This window comes from Dasypus novemcinctus, chromosome 22 (genome assembly GCF_030445035.2).
Source record: "Dasypus novemcinctus isolate mDasNov1 chromosome 22, mDasNov1.1.hap2, whole genome shotgun sequence".
Classification (NCBI taxonomy): Eukaryota; Metazoa; Chordata; class Mammalia; order Cingulata; family Dasypodidae; genus Dasypus; species Dasypus novemcinctus.
In genome coordinates, this window is record NC_080694.1 from 38178288 (window position 1) to 38198228 (window position 19941).

At 41.7% G+C, this 19941-nt stretch overlaps 1 long non-coding RNA gene across 1 annotated transcript in view; it reads right to left on the reverse strand.

The window, feature by feature from the left end:
- Nucleotides 1-19941, reverse strand: part of LOC131275316 (uncharacterized) — a 29447-nt gene that overhangs the window by 3090 nt on the left and 6416 nt on the right. Inside the window, exon 2 of the long non-coding RNA XR_009182734.1 lies at nucleotides 120-278. This is a non-coding gene — a long non-coding RNA (uncharacterized lncRNA). The remainder of the gene's footprint in view (nucleotides 1-119; nucleotides 279-19941) is intronic.

Below are 19941 nucleotides of genomic sequence, written 5' to 3' on the forward strand. Positions count from 1 at the left end.
GCATTAAATTTTTTAAAAAATATCAATAGCAGTTGCATGTGGAGTGTTGTAAAGACATTTAGCAATGAGGAAGAATAAGATTTTAAACTAGAGGCAGATAATTGGATTGGGAGCCTCACCGTCCTTCTTCCCCAAGGGAGACTGTGGAACAAATATGGCCGTGTGGCGGTCAGGTGGCATCTAGTGCTGAGAAGGCTTCTAGTCGATTCTGTTTCCTCCACACAGTATCTCCTGAGGGACCCAGATGAGTCATTGTCCTGAGAATGCTTGCCATTTCCCTGTAAAATGGAAAGAAAAGAAGCACAGGTCTCCAAAGTAGCTCCAAGGGCACGAGGGCCCAGAATTCCACAGAGAAGGGCTGCCCAGGGTAGTAAATAAAAATACAGTGTGGCCAGTTAAAATTCACATTTCAGATACAAAACAAATAAAATCTTTTTAGTGTGTCCCAAATATTGCATGAGGCGTATTCATACTGATAAACCATTCCGACATCACTAGGCATCCTGGGTTTTATCTGGCAACCCCAGCGGGGAGACAGGTACACTGAGTTTGCCTTGCCCTACTGACAGAATAGTATGATGTTCATTGCCTCTGTTTTGTCCATATTAATACTAGAGATGGCTGTTTCTGCATAATCAAGGAGTAAGTTTATTTTAGGGGGTTCTCTCTTCCAGGTCATGAGTGAGACTGTAGTTTCTGTGGAAAAAATGGGCCAGACCGGAAGTGAGAAGTGCCAAACTCAAAGCAGTGTGCTGGAAGCAAGGCAGGTGCTCCTTACACATCTGTTGACCTGTAGGGAAGGGAGAAGAACTAAGGTTATAAAAAACTCATGCTATAGCTCAGCTCCATCCATAAACTGGAATGATATCCTTTACCTACTGATTACATTTCTTGTAAGGCTTAAAGAAAATCACCAACTGTAAAAGTGCTTTAGGGAGTGCAGACTATTACACAGGCACAAGGTGTCGTGATTATATCCACCAGTGGGACCCTGTTTGGGGAGGAGGAGCAGCATCCTCTTTGTACTTCTCTCCCTCTTGTCACCCCCTCTTTCCTTGATGGTGACCATCTGTTGTGCCTTTCATGAATGAAGCCTGTACTATCACTCTGGCCATCTCAGCTATTTACTAATCAACTCAGTTCGGGCTATATCACAGTGAATGACTCAGCAGAACGCAGCAGCTTGCTAACTTGACTTTGTAGCTTAGAGGACCCAGGCTGTTTGACAACTAAGCAAACATCTATCAAAGAAAGTTAAGCCAATTAAAAATCACAGTAGGGGGGGTACTGGGTTCCTGGCCAGTGGTGCTCTGTCGTGGTCCCTAGGGGAGCAGCGACAGTCTCCCAGGTACAGTGGTGGGGACCGGGAGGGAGTGAGGGTTCAACAGTGAGCCCCTGATACTAATGACTATGCTTGTGAGCTGATAAACCCAAAATAAGAACAAGGCCTAGAGCAACTTTGTGCCTGGGAATTTCCTTCTGTCAGCCTTCATGTTACTCAAATGAGGCCAGTCTCGAAGCCAAACTCAGCATGTAAATGCAATGCCTTCCCCCCAGCGTGGGACATGACACCCGGGGATGAGCCTCCCTGGCAACGAGGGACCACTATCAACTACCAACTGATGATGCAACTGGAAAATGACCTTATACGGAAGGTTCAATGCGGATCAGCAGAATATCCATGTCTACATAAAATACCATGACTTTAAAATGCTGTTTGACCTAAAGTAAGGGGGAAATGGAAAGGAGAAATGAGTTTATATGGCTACGAGTTTCTAAAAAAGAGTCTGGAGGCTGGCAGAAGGTTTGCCCTCATGCACAACTGAGCAGAGTCAGAGAGACAGATAAAGCAGATACAACCCCCAGATATCGGTTCCTTTGAGGGCTAAAGAGACCCATGGGAGTTATGGTCATGGCCGATGGGGTTAACTACCAGGGCAGATGGCCCCTCTTTAGAAATGGTGTTTATGTGTGATGAATCTGGACTCAGATGGGATCTCCCTTCATAAGACTTCCATGCTAATGTGCTGGAGGTGCAGTTAATGTTGGGGTTTAAGATATATTTAGGGGATTTGAATCTCTGGACTGACAATGTGATAGCCAGATCCTGAGCCTCAACAGACTCCAGCACCTACAATCTGATTTATTGGACTTACCACACTCAGCTAAGATGGAGGTGAAGAAGGACAACCACCACACCATGGAGCCTAGAGTGATTACAACTGAAAATGGGAGGATTGCATCCAGCATCCAGGTGGAATCTGAGCCTCCTCTTGACATAAAGGTGCAATGGACACAACCAATCCAGTGTCCACATAGAAGAGGTGGCATTGGATTGGGAAAAGGGGACATAATGAACAAAGGGTATGGGGAAAGGCAGGAAGAGATGAGAGGTGGAGGTGTCTTCGGGACATGGAGCTGCCCTGGATGGTGCTTCAGAGGTAATCACCGGACATTGTAAATCCTCACAGGGCCTACTTGATGGAATAGAGGAGAGTATGGGCCATGATGTGAACCAATGTATATGAGGTGCAGAGGTGCCCAAAGATGTACTTACCAAATCCAATGGATATGTCATGATGATGGGAACGAGTGTTGTTGGGGGCGGGGAGAGGGGGGGGTGGGGGGGTGGGGTTGAATGGGACCTCACATATATATTTTTAATGTAATATTATTACAAAGTCAATAAAAAATAAAAAAATTAAAAAAAAAAAAAAAAAAAAAACAAAGAAAGTTAAGCCTTTACATGCTGGGGTAGCATAATGCTAGTCTCTTTACAAAATAAAGAGGGGAGGGTCAATATTTACCAAAACAAAAGATTGAAACATGAATCCCTGTCTGGTATATAGTATGGCTTTCAGGGCACAGATACTTGGAGCCAGAGCTGAGTTTGGGGATAACCTCTGCCACATTCGGTGTGACCTGGGTCAAGTCCATTAACCAATCTGAATCTTACATTTGTTGTGTATACAATGAAAACAATAACTTTCTATCTCATATAGGTTGTTGTGAGGATTAAATGAGGTTGTACATACATATATATAGTAGTTTTGAAATGTAATATACAATAAAAATGTAAGTTGTTCTACTTCTTAACTTGGGTTTGTATTAACTAACAGTAAAAATCTTCTAAAAAACTCAAAAATTATCAAAGTCCTGGCATTATTTTTGTCATCTGGTTCTGACACTGATTTCTTTTGATTCCATGACTCTCTGAAGTAAAATTGCCTCTGCTCGCTCTCAACTAAAATTTGAAGTATTCGGAGCACTTAAATACAACTTGTAGATACACAGTTTGGAGATAGGCTGAACATTTAAAATGTGTCCTTTTCTGAAGCTGTGGGGTGCTCAAGCTTATTTTGGTGTGTGTAGATAAACCCTCCCAGAGCTCAAAATATGCTCCGTAAAGCTTCCTGCCTTTTATACGCAGATAAATGGGAGAGCACTGCAAACCCTGAGAATCGCAGTACAATCCAGACCCAGGTTAAGTCTGCTCGGCGAATCACTTCGTGGATGCAATGAAACCCCGAGCCGCAAACGTCACTTCCCGCGCGGTGCAGGTATCAGCTGAGCAGGGAGTCCGCCTTACCCGGGACCACTGAGCAGGAGCCTGGCCTAATTATTGATCATAAGAAAGAGAGCCAGCGCCTTTCAGACGGCCGCAAAGCAGACATTAATGAGGTGGGGAGAGCGATCAGTTCCCGGGGTCCCCCACTGTGCTTATTTGACTGTGGAATCATTAGACTGCAGGAGAGTCTGCCCAGTCAGACCTGCGCGCGCATCTCTGGGGCTCAGTGCCCTGAGCGCATTGCACCCTGGAGAAGGTGCAAGTACTTTAATTAACAATCGGAGTGGGCAGACCTGCTGGCTTCCTTCTGTTACCATCCTGGGGACCTGAGGAGTCGGGACTCATTTGTCGCCCCCACCATTTTCACTATCCATATGAAAGAAAACACTGAGCAACAATTTCATTTAAAATCGATTTGGAAAAGGCACTAAATGGAAAATATTTCTCCCCCTCCAGTCCTCTGGCTGACATCACACCAACATACTCAAATGTCTGCCAGCATGCACACTCACGCACTCACACAACCTCACACGTACACAAACACACATGGACTTGATAATCCTCTCTATTCCACGTGCTCTACAAATAGTTCTGTATTCTGAGTTCCAAAATCCATGATTCTAGATGGAGATCATGCCAGATTGGCTTGGAATATGCATGCCTTCAAACGTGCAAATTTACATTGGTCAATTTCAATTACTCAGATAAATAATTTGGTTTAATGTTTTCAATAAAATGCAGGCAAATTCCCAGCACACTAGCTGAGAAATGGCTTATTTCTTGCTAAGGTTTGGATAGGTGATTACCACCGGATTATACTTAAGACTGTTGCGTGTTAGTTGTGTAGGACTGAGTGATCCTCTCTTATTGGCCTGCTTATGGCGGGACAGACCTTTTGTGAAAGGTCAATTCACAAGGCAAAGGCCCAGATGAGGGAGAGAAAGCTAGAGTAGTAGTGGGAAAAAGCCTCGGGGTTTGCTGCCTACTTCCAGCACCTCCACTTATGACGTCTGCTACACCCTGTATATTCAGGGGAGACAAGGATGCATGGAGAGGGTCGGGAGGAGTTGGACTGGAGCTAGCGCACCCACGTGCTTAGAGGAGATAGCAATAAGAGAGGAAGATAGGAAAGAGTACCCAAAGTAGGTTCCCAGCAGTCTCAACTCCAGCAACAGGTGAGCAGCAAACGGAGCAAAAGTTCTCACACAGAGTCCGCTCCGGAGACGCAGGCTTGGTAGCGCAGGTCTGGTTTACTGAGGAAATGCGACAGCTTTTATGGACGTTTAAGGAGAAGGACCGTGTAAGAGGTTGATTAGATGATATTGGGCGCAGTGAAACGTTGGTCAGAGCTCTAGCGCTGGTTGCCAGGCCCATATCAGGTCTGTGCAGGTCTGTGCTCACTCCGGTTCAATTGCCTTTTCCTGGATACGGGCTGGTTTCCAGTATAGGCGGAGTCACTGCCCCAGGCGCTCTTTTGTGCCGTTTGGTGGCTCCAGGGGCCATCTTCCATTAGGGACTTTCCATTGGGGGAATTCCCACATAAGACCATACAATACCCAATCAAACTTTGCAGGGAAGGGGCAGGGGGCTGCCCTGACCACTGTTAAATGGTAAATTCTCGTGTATGTATCTTGTTTTTGTCCAGGACGGGTCTGTTCCCACGGGACTCTGAAAGCGAGCTGGAATGGCTGTGTGCGCATGCGTGTTGACCCTTTCTCCCCTCCCCCCAGACCACCTCCTAGCCGTCTCCTGGCCGACTCTTTGTAGAAGAGTAGACAAGTACTGGTTTGTTCCGGAATTCAAAATTCGCTTATTACATCAATCTATAATCAGTAAATGTTTATTGAGCATGTTGTGGTGCGACAGACCCCAAGACCAATGAGCAGTCTGGATGGAAGAGAATACCAGTTCCTGAGCCACATTTGGAGAATAATTAAATGTTGAAATATGAGGTTGGGTCTTTAACCTTTTCAAAAGCGTATTTTCCCAGTCATATTAGGGGAGTTTTATTTTTTGCTTTTTATAGTAGTAAGTGGGAGTAAAATGGATGGTGATCTAAAGAGGCAATTTAAAAAATACAATTTTAATTTAAAAATAGTTTTAGGTTTACAGAAAAATTGTGAAAGCAGTAAAGAGATTTTTCCATAAACCCCACATCCATTTCTTTTAGTATGAATATATTACATTGGTGTGGTACATTTGTTAAAATTAATCAATATCGATAACATTATTTCATAACCAAAGTCCATACTTTATTCAGATTTCCTTAGTTTTACCTAAGATTTTTTTTTCTTTCCCAGGATCTCATATTACATATAGTCTTTACATCTCCTTATGCAACTCCTGGCAGTGACAGTTTCTCAGAGATCCTTGTTTTTGATGACTTTGACAGTTTTGAAAAGGGCTGGTCAGGAACTTCTTAGGATATCCCTCAGTTGGGATTTGTCTGATGTTTTTCTCATGAAAAGCCTGGGGTTATGGGTTATTGGAAAGAACACCACGGAAGTAAAGTGCCATTCTCATCACATCATATCAAGAACACATACCATCAATATGACTTATCACAGGGGCCATTTTTTGTCTCGCCTGGAAGACTGTTGCCTAAAATTATTAAAAACCTCCACGGAAAGGTAGACCTATAAGAACTATGTCATAGCCACAAGCTCTCTAATCAATAGGATGGGCCTTTCCACTTACTGCACCACAGCCAACCTCTCATGCTACTTAAGTGGTTTACCGGCCCTAATATAAGTGATGCAGCATGCTTTCCCCCTAGTAAACATCATGTTCCACATGAAAAGGAAATGTTTAAAATGCACAGGAGATGTTAACTGTCTTTCAGAGAATATAGCTTCAAACTCCTTCTAGAAAATGAGTCAATCTTGTTGCAAGAAAATTTGGCTTTCAGTGTTTCAAGACTTTTAGTTTTAAAGAAATTTTCAGGCTTCAAGAAACTTCCGGAAAAATGCAAGTTTTAAATCTTCTAAACATTTGCACAGCCTTATATGCTTGATTAAAAAGAAAGTTCTCTACACTTCATTTATTCTATATTTAGGCAATGGTTTTTGCTCCTTCTTGATGATGTTTAAAAAATATCTTCATCATAATTTCTTATAAAAATTTATAGGAGTTGCCAGAGAGTCAAGTGAGGGTGACTTCGAAATAGTGTGGAAGAGAAAAATAATTAACTATAATCAATAATTGACCAGCATGAAAATAGTCACAATGTATGTGACAACATAGAGATTCTTTCTTAATATATAAAGAGCTTTATAATTTAGTGAAAAAAGGGCACTCCAATAGCACAGTGAGCAAAACTCATAAATAGGCAATTTTTAAATGAAATAAAAATGACTAGTAAATATACAAGAAGATATTCAGACTCTTTCTAATCAAACAAATGCAATGTGGTTTTTGAATTATCAAATTGGCAAAGATTAAAAATGCTGATACCTAGATTTGGCAAGAATGTGGAAAGGGATAATATTTCTGTAATAACTATCATAGTTTAAATATACATTGCCTTTGACCCAGAAATTCCACACCCAGGAGTTTATTCTATAGAAATATTTGTTCAGGTATTCAAAGTAATATTTAGTAGAATGTTAATTGTATTGTGGTTTGCAAAGTACAGAAAATGGAAACTACCAATGTGTTAATGAATGAGAGTTGCTGACATAAATTATAGTACACATATACAATGGAAAGCTGTGCAGTCATTTTAAAGTATAAGGTAGAATTCTATATATCTACAGTATGTTTTTGAGTGAGAAAATGAGTTTGCTGAAGAATTTATATTTTTTTCCCAGTTTATGTCAATGCAAATTGCTTTACCTACATAGTACCACACCTATCCTTTAATGTAGCAGTGATGGAGCTTTATAAGAAAGAGAATCCTAAATTCGGCATGCTGTTGGTTTCTTATATAGAATTGCATATAAGTGTGCAATCAGTCCAGTAATTTGAGAAAATATTTGTGAGCAGAGTAGGGATGTTATATGCAAAAAGCTCAGTAATTCATCAAAACCACGTTGGATTGAGGTCACTGCACATTATTAACTGAGGATGGGTGACTTCAGGGAACACTGAAACCATGGAATGATTCTTTGGACATGCAGGTGGCATGAATTGAATGGCTCCAAGTTAGATTTACCTTTTCTTTAATTTCTTTATCATGTTGTGAATGTTATTGGATGAAAAAAAACAAATTAATATTACAACATAAAAGTTCCTATGTTACTCAACTTTAAGTAATTGCTATTCAAATCCATAATAACCCATGTGAGAAAAACATTAGCCTGAAATCTCTCCTAAAGCTTCTTTCTGTCTTAGTCAAGGTCAATTTAGGCAGAGTCTTATCACAGCCATGCTCAAATAATCTGATCCTCTAGAGATATTTTAGTTATGCTACACCAGTGAAAGTAATGAGGGGAATGCGATAACTTCAGTCCGAGAGATAAATACATTTTCTGGAAAAATACTAATTGACAAAGGAGTAAGAATTCACTCTGCCAAGAGGGACAGATACTGTGTGGTATCCCTGAAGCCATAGGCAGAAAATGGCCATTTTTTCCCATGTCTATAAAACCTAGATGGAGATGCCATTGAGTGGTATCTTTTGACTTAAACCTAGAGTAAAAATACCTAGCCCCTGCCCCAGATTTTCTTCTGTAGTCCTAGGGATTTAAACTCATCTTAAGTCTAAATATATTCAGCCTAGTTTTGGTCCTGAAAATGGTCGCTCCAGCCAAGCCTAAGAAGAAATGGTAGAAACTGGTTCACAATTACACAGTTTCAGCAAGCTGTCAAAAGATGCCCAATAATCATCACAGGTATTGTGATTTAGAGTCGAAAATGTGAGCACAAAAAGTTCTTAAATGGGGATGCACAGAAGCCACCTCAAACACTGTCTAATACAAACAATAAAGAGAAAAGAACAATAAACCAATATGAGAAATATATCAGAATATATGGCTGCCTCATTGAACCCAAGGTTCCCTTTAAGGAGCATCACGTTTGGGAAATAGCAGCAGGATTTAGTCTGGTCATTCATAGTCTGGTTGGTGGGCTGTCAGTTACATGGTGTGGTCTTTTTGTTAAGCCCCATTCCCAAAGGCAGGACTCAATGGTATAATACACTGTTATACCTTTCAACCTAGTGTTTATTTTCTAATCATTGCATAACATTTACATGAATAACACATACCAAGTTTTGAATGGTAACTGGCAAACCTCAAAGGCTCCAAGAGTTGGATATGCCTTCAAAAGCCCAGCTCTTCAGTTGAATGAGTCATAATCTCTTTGATCTAACATGTGGAGTGGCAGCCTCTTCAAGGATCTGATTCCCTATATACATCCACAAGTTTTCCCACGTAACAAACAGTCATGCTTAGACACACATAGGCTAAAAGTGGAGAAAAATTTCAGAGTCTTAGCTAAAATGACAATTTGTATTTTTTTCAAGTATCATGATTTAACCTTTTGTTTTTACATTAAAAAAAAAACACAGATTATCTACATTTTATCACTATAGTCACAACATACCGTATAGTGTTTGTACCTAGCAGACACTAAATAAATACTGATGAAGTGTGAAGGAAGGAAGGCATTTATTTGAGAGAATTGGGACTTTACTATCTGGTAATCTTTAATTCTCAGATTTCCTGTAGCATGAGTCAACTACCCACTCGGTGGACACTAGAAAATTTCAGTGTTTAAAAATAGGATGGGGCATTTCTATTTCTCTTGCCAGCAAAAACCCAGGGATGGCGACAACAGAAAAGAGAGTAAAACACAAGTTCAAGGCTAAGTGAAACAAGTATAATGAACTATAACTCTCAGCTTCTGAACTGTGAAGGAAAACACACCGCAATGTGGAGGATGAGACCAGAACTTTACAATTCTTGGATCCACAAGGGGAGAGATTTTGAATAGAATGGATATTCATTTTCAGGTGTCTTCCTAATATACCTAACAAAATCTATCTGTTGATAAAAAATAGGATTTCAACCACCAAATGTCTGCTTTCCCGAGTCTCCACCCCTTCTCTGATGGAGTTCTGGCCACCCTCAAATTCTTCCTCATGAGCAACTAGTTAATTCAAGAAGTACTACTGAGCCATGGATATGTGCTATCTTTGTGTGAGGATAAAGCTGTGAGCAGGATAGTCATGAGCTCTTCCCTGAGGAACTGATGACCTGAAGAAGGGATCTGGGCTCTTTCTAGGGCTTGGCTCATTTGCACTCTGAAGACCGAGACCTGTTGGCTGCCAGGGACGTCCACTCTTCCTTCCTGTCCCTATGCTGTCTCCTTGGGAATGGCTCCTACCGTTGACCATACTCCCAAACACATTGCCACCCTGCTGGAGTCCATCAGAATCTGCTCCAAGACTGGTGGTGCCACCATTTAAGATGTGGATGACCATGCCCACATCACCATCTGCTGAGGATTCTGAAGCCACTGCTGTCATCTCCCACTGTGCAGATGTTGCCAGCACCCATCCTGCTGACAGATTACTCTCCATGGCCCACAGATATTTCTATAAGCAGCATAAGTTCTTACCCTCTTTGATTAGGGCAAGTCACAGGACATTCTGAGTGACAGACACTGCTGCCTTCTAACACTACCCTGCTTTGGTTGAATTAAACATTTATCTTCATGGCCTCCCTAGGCTGAGTCCCCTGCCACAGGCATTCTTCCCTTGCTATTGGCATCTTCTGCTTCTGTGGGTTCAGCATACCTTCCCTCTCTTTTGGCTGCAATACTCCTGCATCATTTTGGTACCCCCTCTCCTTTACTCTCCATTTGTAGAGGGGAATGTAAACCAGGCATGGGCAGTCTAGACATCCAGAAGCCCTGGCCAATCCAAGTGGTTCAATATAAGCTCATAAGTCAAATTACATACCATTCATCCAACAATATGTATTGAGTTCCTACCTACCTTGTGCCAGGAACTGGAGGGTAAATAGTGAACAGTGGCCCTCGTCTTAAGAAAGAAAGAGAAAGAAGGGTGTGTGTGTGTGAAAATACATGAATATATTATATATGTAATTTACATATTATGAATAACTCTATCAGGTGGTGACCAGAATCAAGAAGTAAAATGGGAACAGATGTAGCTCAAGTGGTTGAGCACCTGCTCTCATGTATGAGGTCCTGGATTCACTCTTTGGTACCTTCTAAAAAAAAAAAAGTAAAACAAAGGAGGGTAAGCAGACAAAGAGTAATGAGTTCTAGTGATACTCTTTGATACAGAGTGGTCAGCAAAGGCCTCTTTGACAAGATGACCTCTGAGGTAAGAAGGAATGAAGTGAAGGAAGGGGTCATATGGATATCTGGGGAAAGAGCATTCCAGGCCGAAGGACCAACAAACTCAAAGGCCATGAGGTAGGATTGCACCTGACATCTTCAAGCAACCCCAAGGAAGCAAGTGTGGTTGGAGCAGAGTAATTACGGTGGGACTGACTTTGAAGAGCGGAGGATCCAGATCACATAGAGTCTTGTAGACACTAGGCAGGGCTTCGGGTATTCTTCCAAGGTGGAAAGGAAGATTGAGTGGAAGAGTGACGTCATCTGACTTTTAGAATCATTACACTCTGGCTTGGGTGTAGCAAATAGACTGAAGGGGATCAAAAGAGAAAGTGAAGAGTCAATTTGGGGTGATTAAAGTAATGCAGGTGAAGATGACAATAGCTTGGATCATGGTAGCAGTAGTGGGTTGGAGAAATGTGTTTGGATTCAGAGGTTGTTACCAGATTGGATGTGAGGTGGGAGGAAAAGTGAGTTATGGGTGACTCCAGGCTTTTTAGCTTGAGTAACTGGAGGAAAATGGAATTAGTTGACTCTAATTGGAATGTGGACATCTGATGGAAAAGCAGGCTTGTGGAATAAGATCAAAACTTTGCTGACAGATGTGTTGATTTCAAGATGTTTATTAACATCTGGTGGAGATTTTGATTAGGCAACTCAATATTTGAGATTGGCACAAAGGCAGAGATCTGTACTGGTGATATAAAGCTAGGAGTCCTCATCAAATAAAGCCATGGGACTAAGTGAGGTCAACTAGGACTAAGTGTCAATTAATAAACTCTTCTGAAGGAACTTCAACATACAGAACTAAAGAAATGATGAGGTGAGAGTGTGGCAAAAGAGTTTGAGCAGGAGAAGTCAGTAAGAAGGACACCCGGAAGGCTCAATGAGGGAACTATATCAGTGAGCAGGGAGTAGTGCTGTCCATGTATCAAGTAAAGTGAGGTTAAGAATTTACTGAGAATTGAAGACGAAGTTTGTCAACACGAGATCCTTGGTCCAGTGAACATTTCTTATGTTGTCCAAACTGGGACACTTTTGAAAGAGGATTGTATTAGCAATCTATTGCTAACAAATTATCACAAAACTTAGTGTCTTAAAACGACAAGAAACATTTATTATCTCATATATTCTATGTGGGTCTACAATTTGGGAGTAGCTTTTCTGGAGAGTTCTGGCTCAGGCTGTCTTATAAGATAGCAATCAGATATTGACCAGGATGACCATCATCCTAAGGCTTTACCAGGGCTGTAAGATCTGCTCCCAAGGCGGCTCACTCCCATCTCTGGCAAGTTAGCTTTGGTTTTTGGCAGGGGCCTTAGTACCTCCCAAATGGGCCTCTCTGCAGAGTTGCTTGAGTGTTCCAACAACATGGAATCTAGATTCCCTCAGAGCAGGTTATCCAAGAGAGCTAAGCATCAGTATCCTTTACAATCTGGCCTCAGAAGCTACACATCATCACTTCCACAGTCCTATTGATTACACAGTCTGGGAGGGGATGGCATGAAAATGTGAATAGTAGGAAGCTAGCCATCCTCTAGAATGGCTACCACAGGGTGCTCTTAATAATTAATAATTCTTAATAATTAGTAAAAATTATAATAATTAATGCTTATACCCAGACAATGGACATAAACAGGTGTCATATCAGCCAAACTGAGATGTATGATCATCCCAGGATTTAATGATTTTGAGTAGAACATTTTCAGAGGGGAAAGTGAGAGAAATGAAAGCCACACCAGTGAAACTGAATCTCAGCCCATTTGCTCAACCATTAGATTAAAAAGGAGTTCTTTTTCCATCTCTTTCTATTAGTCTTGAAGCTGGTAGAATGATGAAGTTAAATGGTTGATGGACATTTTGCCATTAATTTGGGACCAAAAAAATAAAGCAACTGAAGCTTAAGTAGAGTTGAGAGATGGAGAAAAGTCCTCAATAACATTGAACACTTGGATCCACCCAAGCCTAAAGTTTACATTAATTGGAATGATCATTGCATCCATCTCTCCTCTCCCTTTAAAAAATGTAAGTTAGATTTTTGAAATTTACTGCCCAAAGACTCTAGATCAAAACCTCCCTTATTTTACTAAATCCTTGTTGAACAAAATTCACTAGTCTACCAAACATGTTCAGGTACATTTGAGTACAGAGTAAGCATAGATTAAATTCTATCTGGTCTTCTTGCTACACCAAGAAAGCTGTCCGGGTCATCTCCCTTCAGAACTTTAATTTTAACTCTAATTTACACTAGCATCCTAATGAAGATTCTGATTAAAAGATGGATTTTTATATGTAGGAGTATATATTGACACTTAGCCAGCACTTGTATTTGAGCAAACTGCAAAAGTCAGTCTTCAAGATGGGCAATGCTACAGCTACTTCTTTAGAAACAGCTTTACTTCCTAAAAACTAAGGACTCTTCCTTAAATCAATCCAGTAGCATTAGCCTTGCCCCAAAAAGTTCTGTGAGCAGAACAACCGGACCTTCCATCCAAAACCAAAGTAAGTTAATCTCTTTAAAGAAAAAGAAAATGTCTCTTTTTAACTTGTGTGTTAGTTTCTTTCTCTTCTCTTACTTTCTAACCTCCCTTCAAGGTCTTGTTTCCTTCAGTCATCCAGCAAGAACAGAATTGAATTTTCATAAGGCCTCTCAGGATTTATTCTGCATTAAATATTCCCATTTGAATTTGAAAATTTTTACAACTCTGTAGAAGAGTATAGAAGAGGGGCTAGAGGTGATTAGATAAAGACACTGGTGGCTGAAAGCAAGCTGTGGGGCTTTCTCTGGCAGTACGGGTATCCCAACCTGTGGAGTAGGGATTTTCAGCCATCTGGAGGTTTCCGTAGACTAGTGCCTATTTGGACTGCACATGCAAGAGACAGGAAGACAACTGAGCTGTGCATGCAGAAAATTGAATGTGTCCACTGATCCAGCAAGTCTGAATGAATTCTTGTTCTTGTTAGCACAGTAATTAGTCCTCGTGGTCACTGGAGCATTGAAACAAGGCAGCTTTGGTTGCCACTTATCTTATACCCCCATGTTACCCAAACACAAAACCCAGCCAGATTGGGACAGAACAAACCTCCTTAACTTTCAGTCACCACCTGCTTCAAATTAAGAAATGAGCTGAGGAGAGGGAGCAGCCTGGAGGTGACATTTAATTTCAAGTTCTCCCCACTGCTGCCACTCAACATTAGCTTTGCCCTTTCAAAGAACACAAACATCTTCTGAGCGTCTACTTTATGTGAGATACTTTCTTTTATGTAATCTCATGTAATCCTCACAAGTAGGATTTTATAACAGCTTCTCTTGAAGAGCAAAGCCTACAAGGAATATGTACATAAAGTAGAGACATTGGCAATGGCCAAAATGTTCCAGTGGAATGAACCTAGAGTCAGTAACCTGCAGAGTCAAGATGCAACTCCAGTTCCAACACTGCCCTTGATGTCTGACCTCCAAAATACCATTTGTGTCTAGTTTCCCTTCAAATGCAATGTACAACACTAAGATAAGCAGAGGGTTAGTGATGTGTTACATGTAGGACTGTGAGTTTCTTTAAAGAAAGGTGTTTCGAAATACATGGCATGCTAACTATTGAGTAAACAGGAATTTCACACCCAGATTTACTCAGTGGGGGTGGGCAGGAAGATGTGACTTGAGCCCACTGCTGTCTCCACTCCAGATGGCACATTCAATTAGTGTTTGTTTCATCATATTAATTGAAATTTGTTGAGATATGATAGTTCACTTTAATAGCATGCATTCTGTAAGGGAGAAAAGCATATCAACACTCAATTCTTAACATGCTATTTTACTGGACCTGTGGTTGGCACTGGGTTGGTGTATACTCAGGAGACCTGAATCTCTGGACTGTCCAGGTGACAGTAGACCTGAGCCTCAGCAGACTTGCAACTCCTACCCTTTGGTTTATTGGACTTACCCTGGCCAGCTAACAGGGAGGTGAAGGTCAACTACCACACCAGGGAGCCAAGAGTGCCTACAACTGCAAACAGGAGAATTGCATCCATCACCCATGTGGAATCTAAGCCCCCTCTTGATTGAGAGGTGGAGTGGACATCACCATCCCAGGGTACACAGGCTGGAGGAATAGAGTATGGAATAGAGTGGATATTCTACTATGGAACTATTGTGATTAATAATGGAAGAAATTGTAGCATTGATGTGGAGAAAGTGGCCACAGTAGCTGCTGAGAGTAGGGAGAGGGAAGAAGAGATATGATGTGGGGGCATTTTCAGGACTTGGAGTTGTCCTGGGTGGTACTGCAGGGACAGATGCTGGGCATTGTATGTCATGCCATGGCCCACTGGGTGGACAGAGGGAGAGTGTAAACTATAATGTGGACCATTGTCCATGTGGTCCAGCAGTGCTCCAAAATGTATTCTCCAAATGCAATGAATATCCCACGAGGATGAAAGAGGTTGTTGATGTGGGAGGAGTGGGGAGAGGGGAGTGGAAGGTATACGGGGACCTCTTATATTTTTTGAATGTAACATTTAAAAAAAATAAAGAGGGGGAAAAACCATGCTATTTTACACCACCTCAGTAGCTCACAACATGGAGCCTGCCCTAACTTTCCCCCTGGCCACAATTACAGAGAAAAAGGATACCGTGCCATTGCCTCCTTTTAAGAGTTAGTTTCTCCACCTTGAAGAGGGTTTTTCAATCTCAACCCTGTTGACTTTAGGGCTGGATAATTCTTTGTGGTGTGGAGCTGTCCTGTGCATTAAAGGAAGTTTAGCAGCATCCCTGGCCTCTGAGCACTAGAGGCCAGTAGCACTGACCCAGGTAAGACATCCAGAATGGACACCAGTCTTTTGGGGAGAAACATCACCCCAATTGAGAATCATTATCCTGGAAGATATGTAATAATGATATATGATCTGTAATATGAAGATAAACAGTATGATATTTGAGTTAGAAGATGTAAATAGCTTAGTGACTAGTTGATGACCATGCCATTTCATAGATGGAGAAATTGAAGCCCGAAGAAATTTGGTGACTTGTTTCAGATAACAGCTGATAAGTGAGACTCAGCTAGGATTAGGAACCAGGCCTTCTGACTACTACCTGACCATCTTATCTAGTTCTCAGGAATGGTAAAGGAATCATAATGCTACATAATCACATTAAGAGAAAGTAAATTTCCCCTTGAAAGGAGTCCACTAAATCTAGATAGGTATTTTCCAGAACTATAGGCCAAATCTGAGTTCCTCTGGAGTCTTGTTGATATAATCAAAACAACCCTTCATCAATTTTCACACCCCTTGGCCCCCAACACACATGCGTGCACACATTCACTCACACGCACACACACACACTGAAGTCCCTGGAGAGGTAGGCCTATTGCCAGGACGTATAGTCATAGAGTGTCCTCCAAGTTGGGAACTCGCACACCCTAAGACAACCCAACACATAGTTCTAAGGTGATAATGAAGCGTCAGTCCCCACCTACTGTGGTTTCCCTCCTTAGCTCTCCCTCCTTAGAACACTCCACCCCGTCCATTCCCCAAACCCTAATTCTTCAACCAAAACTCCTAAAATGGTACCTGCTGTCAGAAGATCCAAGCCCCCACACCTGAACACTTGAATTCAAGAATCTCCACCAACTTTTTGGCCTTGCTCCAGCATCTCTAGACAATCTTCTGAGAGAGAGAGGAGTAGGGAGAGTATGAAAGAAGTTTAAAGTATTGTACAAAGGTAGTGGCGTAATTAGAAATGGCACACAGGATATTTATTCAGGATATAAGAGCTTACCATCAAGTCATACAATGGATTATCATGCATGACTTACAGGTCTCGTTTCTAATGGTGACTAGAGATTTCAAATGCTATCTCTTGGACTTGAAATTCCCTTCCTACTTTTATCATCGAAACACAGTTCAGAAACATTCTTTCTTGAGTCTTGAGAGGGTTGATCTGCACCAAAACAGTTGTACTCACAGGGGCTTTAAAAGCAGCCACACCCTCCCTTCTGGTGGTGGCCTTATGGCCCTCTCTGGCACAGACAGAGGAACACAGCTCAGTGCAGCCCAACAGTACAGCCATGGGCTGAGTCCAGAGACAGGATTTAAACAGATAAATCTGAAGTCAGATATTGATAGCATTGGGATTACAGCCTGTGAATTATTAGTCAGTGGGCAAGTACCTTCCCAGATCATGCACTGGACTCAGACGCTGTTACAGAAACTGAAGGTCTGGACATCAATATTTTTCCTTAGTCAGAATCCAGAATGAAAATTTCCCAATCAGGTATAGACTCTGGGATTGGAGAAAGCATACTTACGTTCCCTGAAACATGTCCAGTGAAGAGTGACAGACTTCAGAGGTCATCCTCAAAAAACTTTCTCTTTTGATTTCTTTATTTAATATGACTCTGCAATAAGGTCCTGAGAAAATGCCACCAGTGAGCAGTTTACTGTCCCAGGTATTCTTCAAACAGATGAAAGAGCAAAACCAGGATTCAATACTTTAGCAGTTGCCTCCTGCTGAGAACAAGCCACCAAGGGCAGTGTCCCTCAGAATGAGCTGGAATGTGCTTTTCCCAGTGAAAACTGGGAATTCTAGGGCTGTCAAATCATTTTATGCCCTATATACTTGACACTTTCTCCTTGCTGCCTTTTCTTTTATATTACTTGGTATGAATACCAGAATTACACCTGAAATACTGGAGAATCTATCATTTTAAACCACTTTGTTCAAAGGGACATGCTGATAGCCCTCTCATTTAGCTCAGTACTATCACAACTCCAGGGAATTTTCAGGATTATTAATCTAGAATGTACCTACAGTCAGTGTCTTCTACTCTTGAATTTTCCCCCAAGCTATGACTAACTCCTTTCTTTTTTTTTTTTTTTTTAATTTTTTTATTTTTTATTGACTTTGTAATAATATTACATTAAAAATATATATGTGAGGTCCCATTCAACCCCACCCCCCCACCCCCCCCTCTCCCCCCCCCCCCCAACAACACTCGTTCCCATCATCATGACACATCCATTGGATTTGGTAAGTACATCTTTGGGCACCTCTGCACCTCATATACATTGGTTCACATCATGGCCCATACTCTCCTCTATTCCATCAAGTGGGCCCTGTGAGGATTTACAATGTCCGGTGATTACCTCTGAAGCACCATCCAGGGCAGCTCCATGTCCCGAAGACGCCTCCACCTCTCATCTCTTCCTGCCTTTCCCCATACCCTTTGTCCATTATGTCCACTTTTCCCAATCCAATGCCACCTCTTCTATGTGGACATTGGATTGGTTGTGTCCATTGCACCTCTATGTCAAGAGGAGGGTCAGATTCCACCTGGATGCTGGATGCAATCCTCCCATTTTCAGTTGTAATCACTCTAGGCTCCATGGTGTGGTGGTTGTCCTTCTTCAACTCCATCTTAGCTGAGTGTGGTAAGTCCAATAGATCAGATTGTAGGTGCTGGAGTCTGTTGAGGCTCAGGACCTGGCTATCACATTGTCAGTCCAGAGATTCAAATCCCCTAAATATATCTTAAACCCCAACATTAACTGCACCTCCAGCACATTAGCATGAAAGTCTTATGAAGGGAGATCCCATCTGAGTCCAGATTCATCACACATAAACACCATTTCCAAAGAGGGGCCATCTGCCCTGGTAGTTAACCCCATCGGCCATGACTATAACTCCCATGGGTCTCTTTAGCCCTCAAAGGAACCAATATCTGGGGGTTGTATCTGCTTTATCTGTCTCTCTGACTCTGCTCAGTTGTGCATGAGGGCAAACCTTCTGCCAGCCTCCAGACTCTTTTTTAGAAACTCGTAGCCATATAAACTCATTTCTCCTTTCCATTTCCCCCTTACTTTAGGTCAAACAGCATTTTAAAGTCATGGTATTTTATGTAGACATGGATATTCTGCTGATCCGCATTGAACCTTCCGTATAAGGTCATTTTCCAGTTGCATCATCAGTTGGTAGTTGATAGTGGTCCCTCGTTGCCAGGGAGGCTCATCCCCGGGTGTCATGTCCCGCGCTGGGGTGAAGGCATTGCATTTACATGCTGACTAACTCCTTTCTTGATCTCTCAATATAGTTTTTGAGCCGGTTATTTTCTTCCACATTTTGAAGCCCTTAGAGGAATGAGCCCTCAGAAGACAATGCTTCCAAGCACATCTTTTTTCCCCATATTCGGTAGCCTTTCTAATCAGCTATTGTTAGACCAACAGTCTAGTTTATCTTGACAACAAACCCTTTTTGAGAGAAGGAAAAATGTTTATACTTTCCTGTTTTCTATCTGCTATTGTTCCTTACCATAGTATCAAACTGAGCCTTAGTCACATTAAATGATTCACTTGAAATACATAGAGGATTTGTAATTTGCTTTTTTAAAAAAGGGGTTAAAATAACACTTTTCTACCTATATAAATTATAGATTAAAAAATTCATGCACCCTGGAGGAACTTCCTAAAGATTTGTTGAATTGAAAAAGAAACAGTTCCGGCATCGCCAGGAATCTTCTCCAATCCCCTCCAACTCAAGTGGCCTTTGATGGCCCTGGTCCAAAATCTGTTTTCACCCTTAGCACAGTCTAGTTTCCTGAGTTGTAAACAGACAAACAAGCTCCAGTAATGAATAAGAACAATATGTATGTACATGGTATCCTGTTCTGATTACAGATACACAACACATAAAAGCTGTCTCATGCTACATACAACTGTCAAAACACTGCACAGAATTTCAGAATGATCAGTTCTTATAGGTGACTTTGATTGCACTGTCAAAGAAATTGGAAATATTTTTTCTTCTCACCTAGATAATTCTAAAGTCAGTGACTGAGTGCCTGTGTTAATGCCGTCGTGGATACCATCTACAAAATGTTTATTACATCTGGCATCGCAAACAGGCTCACCCAGGGTTCCCTGATCGCAGCTTCCACTCCCACTCTGCTGAGGATGAACTTACTCGTGTTTCACCTACATGTGCTCATCCCATTTTCTCCCACAGCCTCACCACCCACACTTCCTGAGCAGCTGCTCTGAACAAGAGTTCTACCTGCAAAGAGCTTATAGTC